Genomic DNA, 10,472 nt, shown 5'->3' with positions numbered 1-10,472 from the left:
TGAGGTTACTCTGTAATTATTAATTTACTCCCCAGTTTAAAACAGTGTGTTTTATCTTGAAATCTACTTGACTTCCTCACCATTTGGAGGTTCTTTAACTATACTTTTCTCTTTTTTGCTTTGTAGTTGTCTTAATTATAAATTGATATCTCTGGTTACCTAATTTTAGTCTTGTAGGTTTGTTTTACTTTGGATAATTCTGTGTTTGGTTTGAGTTCTATGTGGTGTTGTCATGTATGTCAGTCTCAGGTTGTTGTCTGCTGTTAATGGCTTTTAGTCCAAAGAGCTCCCTTTAGTATTTCTTGTAAAGTTGCTCTGGTTATTGCACATTCCTTTAATTTCTATTTATCCAGAAATGTTCCAATTCCACTGTCATATTTGAGGGACAGTATTACTGGGCATATGATTCTTGGTTGGCAATATTTTTCTTTCAGAGTTTTGTATATGTCTTCCCATTGCCTTCTTGCCTGCATCATTTCTATTAAGAAATTAGATATTAGTCTTACAAGTTCTCCTCTGTAGTTAACTTTAAAATTTCCCCAAGCTACTCTTCCATTGTCTTTGATTTTGGGGAGTTAAATTATGATATGTCTTGGTGATTTCCTTATAAGGCCTATCCTGCTTGGGTTCATTCAATATCTCAAATGCTTGCATTCTCATCTTTCATGATGTTAGGGAAGTTTTCTTCCAATAATTCTTCAATTCTTTGACTATTTTTCTGTGCTTTTCTTTTTCTCTTCCTGATCTGGAATTCCAATCAACTGTAAGTTATTCCTCTTCATGGTTCCAACAGGAATCTTAGGCTTTCTTAAGATTTTTCCTAATTGTTCCTCTAGCTTACTGTATTCAGAGATTTATCTTCAAGCTCACTAACTCAGGTTTCCACGGATTCAGACCTACTTCTTTGTCTTTTCGATGTATTGTCCCTTTCTGAAATCTTAGTGTTCCTCTTCTGGGTTTCTATTTGCAGGGTTTGTTTTGTCTTCAATCCTTTATCTGTTTTGTTTGCTTGTTCCTGTATTATTTTTCTAAATACTTCTTTTTTTCCCTTGGCCTTTCGGCCAATCATTTGAAGGTACCTAAATATCATTCTCTTGAATTCTTTTTCAGGATGTTCCAATGCCTTTTTATCATAAAAAATGTTTTCTACCTCTGCCCCTTGGTCATTTGTTTGAGCCACATTTTCTTGTTTCTTCATGTGAACAGAAATTATCTGTTGCTTCTGAGACATTGTGATCTTGTTTTATTTGTTGTTGTGCTCTTAGACTTTCAACAATTGCCTTCTGGTGGGTGTGATTACAGAATGGAAGCATAGGCACTGTTCTCTGTTGACCGTTTGAGCAGCTCAGTTTAGGATGGGTTTGGCTGCTATTGGTTCTGGCCTGGTGGGTGGGGCTGCAGAGGATATGAGTGATTGTGGCTGAGTTATATAGCAACCATAGCTGTCTCCTGTCAGATGAGGCAAGAAGAAAAAGGAATACACAGTATAAAATAAAAAAAAAACAAACAAAAAAAGAAAGAATATAAAGCAGGTAACAGATTAAAAAATATTTGTATATATACAATAACCAAAAAAAAAAAAAAGAAAGAAAGAGAAAGTAAAAAATAAAATAAAAATCACCAAGGAGAAAATAACACAAATAAAAAGCACTAAGAACAATTAGAGAAAGGGATAAGTAAAAGAGAAAGAGGCCAGAGAGGTAAAGAGAAATCAAGAGCAAAAATAAAAGGAAAGAATAAATGTATGGGGGGTAGTAGAGACAAGAGGAAAGAGAAACAGAATAGAATAAGGAAAAATGAAGGCAGAGATGAGAAGGATAAAATGTTAGGGAAGGTACATAGAGGAATAAGGGGAAGAAAGAGTAAACAAACAAAAACAAGGAAAGGAAAAAAAACATGGCAGATGCCAGACCCAGAGAGGAGAAAAGTCTGGGGACTTCCATCAGTCAAGTATCTCACATGGTCAGTGGACAAGTGATGAGACAGTGATAGTCAACCCTAGATGGGGTCCCTATAGACCTAGGTGTTTTCTGTTCTGAGCACCCAATCTGGAAGTAGTTCGTGCAAACCCTAAAAGTTCTGGGGTCAAGATCTTTCCATTTCAAAGCCAGAGGCAAAAATGCCTTTTAGTCCAGTGTTGGTTAGAACTGGTGTAGCGTGTCAGGAGCAGACCTCCCCTGTATTCAAGCACAACGGTTGATGAAGATAGCTCCTTACTCACTTTAATGGGGCTCACAGCCATGTGGCTCACCACCATGTGGTTCCAACCCTGAGAGAGTTGGAGCTGCACTGGGAGTATATGAAGGTTGGGGCTGGCCACAATTCTGGTCACCAGGCAATATGGGGAACAAGAAAGAAATTACACCTTTATCTCCACAAGTCACTGGTACACCTCTGGACCACCAATCCTCTGTCTTATCTCTAAAGCCACTCATGAAAGTTTAAGATGGCTGTGTCATGTTTGGTCCACCAGCAAGGACCACTGGATTGTCTCCTTTTTTTCCTTCCATGTCTGTTCAGCCTCCTCTCTTGATAAATATTCAATCTACTTTTCTATCCCTTTATCTGAAGCTCAGGATTCCAGGACTATCATGTCTGTTTCATTTGGTGTTCTGTATCTTTGTTGTAGCTGGTCTGTGTATCATTTCTGCCTAGTCTGCCATCTTGCCCCCTCCCCTTGAGTTTTCGATGGCTACAATTGTTCAGCAGTAGGAACCTCTGTATGGATGCAAACCCCCAATCTTTTTATTAGTACCTGCGTGCTTAACCAGTTGAATCTCTCAGTGACTCCTTGGCACATGATAGACATTTACTAACACTGAACTAGATTGACTGACACCTTGAAGAGAAATGTGTTACAGTAAAGACAAGAAAAGAGAAGCACCTACCTCGGGAAACCCCAAACCTTACTGAATGTTCTTTCTCTACTTCTGTTCTTGGGCTACTGAGTGCAGGTGGAGAAAAGTCACCCAAAGAATTGATTATGTTATAATCTCTTGGACTTAGATATTTCCAGGCTCTCAGCACCTCTTCTGTATGCCCTTGTTGTTGCTAAGTGCTGTCAAATTGGTTCCAGATCATAGTGACCCTAGATAGGGTTTTTAAGGAGCAGCTGGTGGATTTGAACTATTGACCTGTGGTTCACAGTCCAGTGCTGATCCTATAATGCCACACTGGAAGTCCTTAAGAGGTTGTTTTCCAATTATCCACTTTCTTAAAGTGGATTTCTTAAATGCCCTGTAGGATCAGCACTGGACCATAGGGGTGGATTGAGCCACAATGTCAGCAGTTCAAATCCACAAACCACTCCTTGGAAACCCTATACAGGGTTACTATGAGACTGAGCTGACTCAATGACACTTAACAGCAACAACAAGAGAAAACAGAAGTTATTAGAAGAAAATTCTACAAATGACCTGCCACTAAGACATCATATACCTATGAAGGTTGCTTTCAGTAGCAAGTATTAAAAATCCTGATTCCACTGGCTTATTATTCAGTAAGATAATTTCATTAGCTCGTATATCAAAAAGTGTGTTGCTGGACTTCTGAGTTTTGCTTTTAAATATTTACGGGATGTCTTCAAGGGTCCAGATTTTTTCTACCTGTCTTCTCCGCCAGGCTTAGCAAGTCAACTCCCAGCTGCAGGCATCACGTCCATATAGACAGCCTTCCATGGAAGGAAAATCTTTCCCAGAAACACTCCTAAGGATCAGCAAATTTCACTTCACTCCTGCTTGACTGGAACTAGATCTCATACCAGTTGCTATTAAGCTGATTCTGAGTCATGGTGACCTCATGCAGACTAGAACTGTATTCCAAAGGATTTTCAAAGCTATGATTTTATTCAGAAGTAGATTGCCAAGCCTTTCTTCTGAGGTGCTTCTGTGTGAGTTCATGCCATCAATTATTCAGTTAGTAGCTGAGTGTTTAAATGTTTGTGCTATTTACCTCTAAACCAGCCCCTGGCAAGGGAGAAAGTTCCAAATTTTGCTTACTCTAACTATGATTAACATTGAGAATCAGGGGTCCTTTCTTAAGGAGGCAGGTAAATGAACTAAATTGGAGGTTGGATCTACCTTCAAGCCAACTTCTCCTTTCTAATCAAGATCATTCGCTACTCTATCCCTGTGCATCATAGGGTGTTTGAACTAAGTGTGTTAAATAAATGAAGTTTGGAAAACCTGTATAGGTTCACTACAAATCAGCATTGACTTAGTGGCAGTAAGTTTGTTTTTCTTCTTCCTTTGTTTCTGACTGTCTCCAGGATGCCCTAATGAAAAGTGTTCCTATTCTGTGTGAGTACCTAACCTTTTACTATGCAAAACTGTAGAATTTTGTTGGCTGCAGTGATGACAGAGGTGCAACAACAACCATTTCTAACCTGACTGTAACTCAGCAAGCAGGAGTCTGCATGCCTGGAACTGGTTTTAATTTCAGCTCAAGGGTGCAAACAGGCATAGGCTCCTGAGGAATGCTGGTGGGTGTCACCCCAGATGGACCCTGCCAGCCACCCCCTCTCCCACCCCCAGGAGCTGCTTGTTGTTTAGCTGCAGTTGAGAGTTTATCTGCTAAGCCATTGTTTTCAAAGCAGGGAGAGCTCTGGACTTTCCCAGGAATTCCACTGGAATGTAAACAATCTTCAGATGTCAGGCAGAAGCCAGCGGATTTCCTTGTTAGTTGTCATCAAGCGGGAACTCAAGGATCTGGTGCTGTTTGACTTGGTTACATAGGTGCATGTCCTTTTCTATCTCTAAACACACAGTATCTCTGACATCAGTTCATGCTGATAATCTCAAATGAAAGAATGAGCCAACTGAATAATAGTTCTGCAATAAAGATGTCAAAGTCAGCGTTGTTACTTGTTTCTTGATTCCAGAAACTGTTAGAAACACCACCTAGCACACATTCACCTTCACAGTGTCTTAGGTAGAGAATTGCGATAATGAATCAAAGTTCACTTTTTATTAAATACAGCTGCCTGCACACTATATGAGAACGTGATGGCACCATATGATAAGCATTGGACTATGAACCACAAGGTCCACAGTTCAAGCCTATCACTTGCTCTGAAGGAGCAAGATGAGACTTTCTGCTCCTGCTAAAAAGTTAAAAGCCTTGGAAATCCTATATAGGGTCATTATGAATCAGAACTGACTCGAAGGGACTTACCAAAAACAACAATCCATTGTAGGTAACCCTGGTATGATGCTGTAGGATAAGCACTAGAGTGCTAATTGCAAAGCTGATGGTTCAAACTCACCAGCTGCTTCTCCAAAACCCTATGAGTTAGAATCAACTCAACAGTACTGAACAACACAGAAACAACATCCACTATACACTAGATGTCCTGGGTTATGCAAATGAGTAAGTGCTACATTATTAGCTGAACAGCTAGTGGTTCGAATCCATGCAGCAATACCTTGGAAGACTGCTCTTAACTGCCTTTGAGTTGGCCCCAACTCATGGCAAACCCATGCATAATTGGACATAGCACTGCCCCGTCCTGCACCATCTGCATGTTCTGTTTTAGAATGGGCTGTTGGGTTTCCATTGGCTTATTTTTGGAAATGGACTCCTGGTGTGGCACTGTAGGATCAACACTGGACTGCAAACCACAAGGTTGGCACTTCCAACCCATCAGCTGATCCACAGAAACCTCAAATCACAGAAACTATGATTTGAAATTGACTCAATTGCATTTAACAACAGCAACTACATTTTTGGAGATAGATTTCCAAAATCTTCCTTGTCTGTCTTCTCTTCCTTGTTTGTCTTAGTCTGAAAACTCTGTTGAAACTTATTAAACATCATGTTGTTGTTGTTGTTAAGTGCCGTCGAGTCGGTTCCGACCCATAGCGACCCTGTACAGGGTTTCTGAGGGTGTAAATCCTTACGGGAGTACTTAGAGTGACAGATGAGGTGCATTTTTGGAAATTTAACCCCTATATCCTGAATTTGTTGTTGTTAAGTGCCTTTAAGTCAATTCTGATTCACAGCGACTCTATATAGGGTTTCCAAGGAGCAGCTGGTAGGTTTGAACTGCTAACCTTATAGCACCATACCAGGAGTTTATATCTCCTGAATGGTGATGGTGGTGGTTGTGTGCCATGGAAAATGGGAGGTAAGAATTCTACTACTGATTTGAATACTTAAAAGACTGTGGGCCACAGAAAGTGATAACCCAAAGTCAACCCCATAGCTGTCCTGCAGTCAATTGCAACTCAGAGTGACCCTATAAGACACAGTAGAAACTCCCTAGAGGATTAGAGAAGCAGACAGCCATATCTGTCTCCCACTGAACAGTGGTTTAGATCACCAAGTTTTTGGTTAGCAGCTGAGTGTTTGCTCCCTGTTGAACTAGGTTTGGAAAGCCTGGTACTCATGGGTTAGTGCTGTCCTGTGTGTGGATAGTGTCCATCATTCTAATGTGCTTCTGCCTCTATCCCTTAGATTCTCTCTATGTCACCTCCTGACTCAGAAACAGCACTCCACTTCCTCCTTTCCTGAGTGCATGGGCTGGCCAGGTGCAATGCAGAATGATGTGGAAAGAACACGGACCCTGGAGATAAGAAGACCTAGGTTTGAAGATCAGTCTGTCCTTTTTTAACACTGTGGCCTCGGACAAGTCATGTAGCTTCTCTGAACAGCTGCTTCCTTATGTACACTCTGAGAATACTGCTATTTACCACATAGGATGGTTGTGTCAATTAGATGAGAAAGCACATGGGAAGCTTCTAAGTGTGACCCCTTGCATAGCCACTCGCTGACTGGTAGTTCCCCTCTTTTGCCTCTGCAGTTGCTGATTCCTAGAGTTATGACTACCAGACACAGTCAAAATGCAAAGACAACCTTATCTTTGGCCAGAAGTGGCCTAAATAGAAAAGTCTATCTTAGTGAAGGCTTATCTAGCCTCTTATACAACTGTGGGGCTGGGGATTAGATGAAAAGAAGGTCAACCAGAATGTCAAGATACACAGATAGATGTTGACCACATATTTTTTTCCCTTTTTTGATTTCCTTCTCTCTTGAGAAGTCTTTCAGATCTTTAAGACTTGTCACTGACACTTTCCCCTTTTGGAAATCTTCATAATCCTTCCTTCTATGAAGCTCTGGTCGGCAGCTGGTCAGCCTACTTAACTGGACCGGTCCTCACAATCTCATTGTGTATCAATTTACCAAGTACTGCAATATGGCAATCTGCTTCTGAAAACCCAGCCATTGAAAACCCTGTGGAGCACAGGTCTAGTCTGTCTAACATATGTGGGGTCAACGTGAGTCAGAAACCATTCAATAGCAACTGATTTTTGGCAATTTCACTTACTTCTTCAGGATAATTATTTTTTTGTCGTCAGAAATCTCCATTAAAAGGTTAATATGGCGCCTCAGTGGAGTCCTGGAATGGCACTGCTGGTTAATACGCTGGATTGCAGTATTAGTTTACACTGCAAGGCCAGCGGTTCAAGCTTGCCAGCAACTCCTCGGAAACCCTATATAGGGCTACTATGAGTTGAAACTGACTTGACAGTCGAAACTGACTTGACAATAACATTAGTACTCAATAGTCTGGTCAAACTAGTATACCAGGATATTTTGGTGAAGATTCAAACTTGATAAAATGTCTCTTGTAAGTTGAGCCACCAAAGTCCTAAGGGCAGAGGTTGTCTAGGGACTAAGGATACAAAGGAGGAACTGTTTCAATCCAGCTTCTATAATGATCTAAAGTCTTTCCTTGGATTGGGGTAGTTTTTTCTTAAGCAAAGGGCTTCAAAAAATGAGAAAACTAACATCTAATGCTTTGGCATTTTGGAGTAAGTCACAGTCAGAAATAGCTGAGTGACTTAGAACCCTACTTCCACCCACTCGAAATCCATACATCTAAGAGACTTGTTCAAATCAGATATAGCCACCTTGGTGATCCAGAACTTCCCCATATCAGGACTCATGTCCAAGGACTCCCAAATGTTCTGATTCACTGAGAGATAAAGGAATGAAGGGAAGGAAGAAGGGAGATTCCAGAGAAATCCAAGTCTGGGTTGTTGAGCTGACTGTGTTTAATGGGGATTACTCACCTTTGAGCCTCCATCTGTTTTACACAGCAGGCCTGTGTGTATTGTCTTGCTCTCTAGGAACAATAAAGTCTCTCTAGTTCTTGGATTAAGGGTGCTCTCTCTCTATCAGTGGGTTTCCATGTTTGTTTTAATTTTAAGGAGAGGTGAATTGTTTGGAGTTGTCAACATAAGGGTATTAAGGAAACCATTCCCTGTCTCCACCCCCCACAACAACAAACACATCTACAATCTTTATTTCCTAATTGAAACAGTATTTCATAACCAAAAAGTTGTTGTTACTTGCCATATAGGATCAGCTCTGACTCATGAAAACCTTATGTGTAGTAGGCTGGTCCTGCTTGATTCTGTATCATCTTTAAGAAAAAACAAAAGCAGAAGAGCACAAAAATCTCAAGTGGAAGGATAATTTTTTTAAATGTATTTTAATTAATTAAAACAAATTCACATTTAGAAAACCCCCTCTAAATGTGTCCTTATTCTTCTCATTCTGCCATGAACTAATGAAACAGCATTACAAATCAGAACAGGAAACCAGAAGGTCTGAATTCAAGTTCAGACTCTGATGGTATTTGTGTTCTTTAGGCAGACCAATGATTCTCTTTGCCCTCTGCTTTGTTATTTCCTAAAGGAAGAGATTATATTAGTGAATTTCATGAAGGCCTCTCTTGTTATTTCTCCGAGCTCCTATTTCTTTGATTATAATGTGGAAAACGAAAGAGATCTCTTTTTGTCTCTTCTTAACCACACATTTTATGTAACATTTAAAAACAAATTGCATTTCATTAGTTTCCCCATTTTTAACCCACCCAACAACCCTCTTCCTAAGATTACTGAGGCTATTAATATCATACAAAACCCAGTAATTTTCCCACTAGTTCGGGAGTTTCCCAGGATTTTCTGCCAACGACTATATTGGCATCTAACAACTTTTTTGAACTTTCCATCATCAACAAAAAAATATTTCTTAAACTGACAAGGAAAGCAATGAATAAAGACAATAAAGACACGACCATATAATGGGTGAACATTTTGAAAGTATATAAAGGAGTTATATTTTCCTTACACCATGAACACAGCAAGAATCTGGGCAGAGATGTTGGTAATTATGATGGCAGCTTGGAGGGTTACGTATTGAAGTCATTGGTGGGGAGAGAAGTCATCACCAAAAAGTTGTTGTGACTTGCCATAGGACCACCTAACATGTCTGTGCATACTGTCCAATCAAGCCAAAAAACATGGTAGAAAGAATTGTTTCATGAGTAGTAGTAGGAGGAGGTCAAGAGAAGGGAGACTTTACAAGGCGGAATATCAGAGGACAGTCCGCAAAACATATGTTGTTAGACCCGTGTCCTCAACTAGGAGTGATTTTGTCCACCAGTGACATTTGGGAAAAGTTGGAGGCTTTGACTTTTGGCATAATTTGTGAGTCCACAGCTTTCTGATCCATTTTGGAGCTGCGCTGTAAATCTCGTATTTGTCTTTATCAGGGTTGAAGATCTTGCCTTCTTGGTGTCTGAGCTTCCACAGCTTCTTCTTCTTGAAGGAAGCATCCGTGAGATGTTTGGGGATCTTCACACCACCAGTATCAATTTTGGTGAAGGTGGCAATGACAAATTTCTGGTGTGTTCTATGCAGAGGAACTAGATTGAGGGACAGAGGTCCAGTCACAAAGAGAAAACCACTGGCCAGCTGCTTAAGGAAAACCACTCTTTTGCCTCAATGGCACCCAGTTAGGATGATCAGAATGGTCCCAGGAGTGATGCTGGACCGCAGTCTTCTGACATGCTGACTGAAGGGTTTTTTGCTGTGGCTCAAAAGCTTCCGAGGCACATCTTCAGTCAGATAATAACTAGGCATTTTGTACAGTTTAACCACTTGGTTATCACCATTCTTGTCACCACCAACTGGCTTTGTGACAGTAGTAAGCACCTTCTCCTTCTTTTCAACCCTGGATTTAGCAGCTGAATGCCTACTCTTGTACATGGCCTTTCTGGAATACATGGCCGATCAGGAATACCTGCCAATTTCTCGAACTAGGACAGGATTTCAGCTGCAGTGCAGCTTCCCCTGCTTGAGTTTTTTTTTGCCCTTGAGGGTTAGCCTTCTTAGCTTTGCCACTGGCATCTGCTTTTTTACTTCAGGTTACTTCTCCTTGGTAGCCGGCTTCCCAGCCTTTTCACCCGCCATCTTGCAAGATGGAAAAGAGCTCCACAGGGTTTTCAATAGCTGATTTTTCAAAGCAGATCTTCAAGGGTTTTTTTCTTGAATCATTTCTGGGTAGATACAAACCTTCAGTCTTTCAGTTAGCAGCAGCTGGGGGACTTTTGTACCATTCAGGGACTCCCAAAAACCAGTAAATAAATAAATATGGGGCTTTTAGGGGTCCCAGGTTGAGTAGAC

The 10,472-nt window shown here is 40.7% G+C and overlaps 1 pseudogene; it reads right to left on the bottom strand.

Moving 5' to 3' along the window:
- Nucleotides 1–9,423: 9,423 nt before the first annotated feature.
- LOC102829258 lies at nucleotides 9,424–10,259 on the bottom strand (annotated as a pseudogene).
- Between the last annotated feature and the right edge of the window lie 213 nt (nucleotides 10,260–10,472).

Source organism: Chrysochloris asiatica, unplaced genomic scaffold, assembly GCF_000296735.1.
Source record: "Chrysochloris asiatica unplaced genomic scaffold, ChrAsi1.0 scaffold00013, whole genome shotgun sequence".
Taxonomy (NCBI): Eukaryota; Metazoa; Chordata; class Mammalia; order Afrosoricida; family Chrysochloridae; genus Chrysochloris; species Chrysochloris asiatica.
This window is presented reverse-complemented; position numbering and strand designations above follow the sequence as displayed.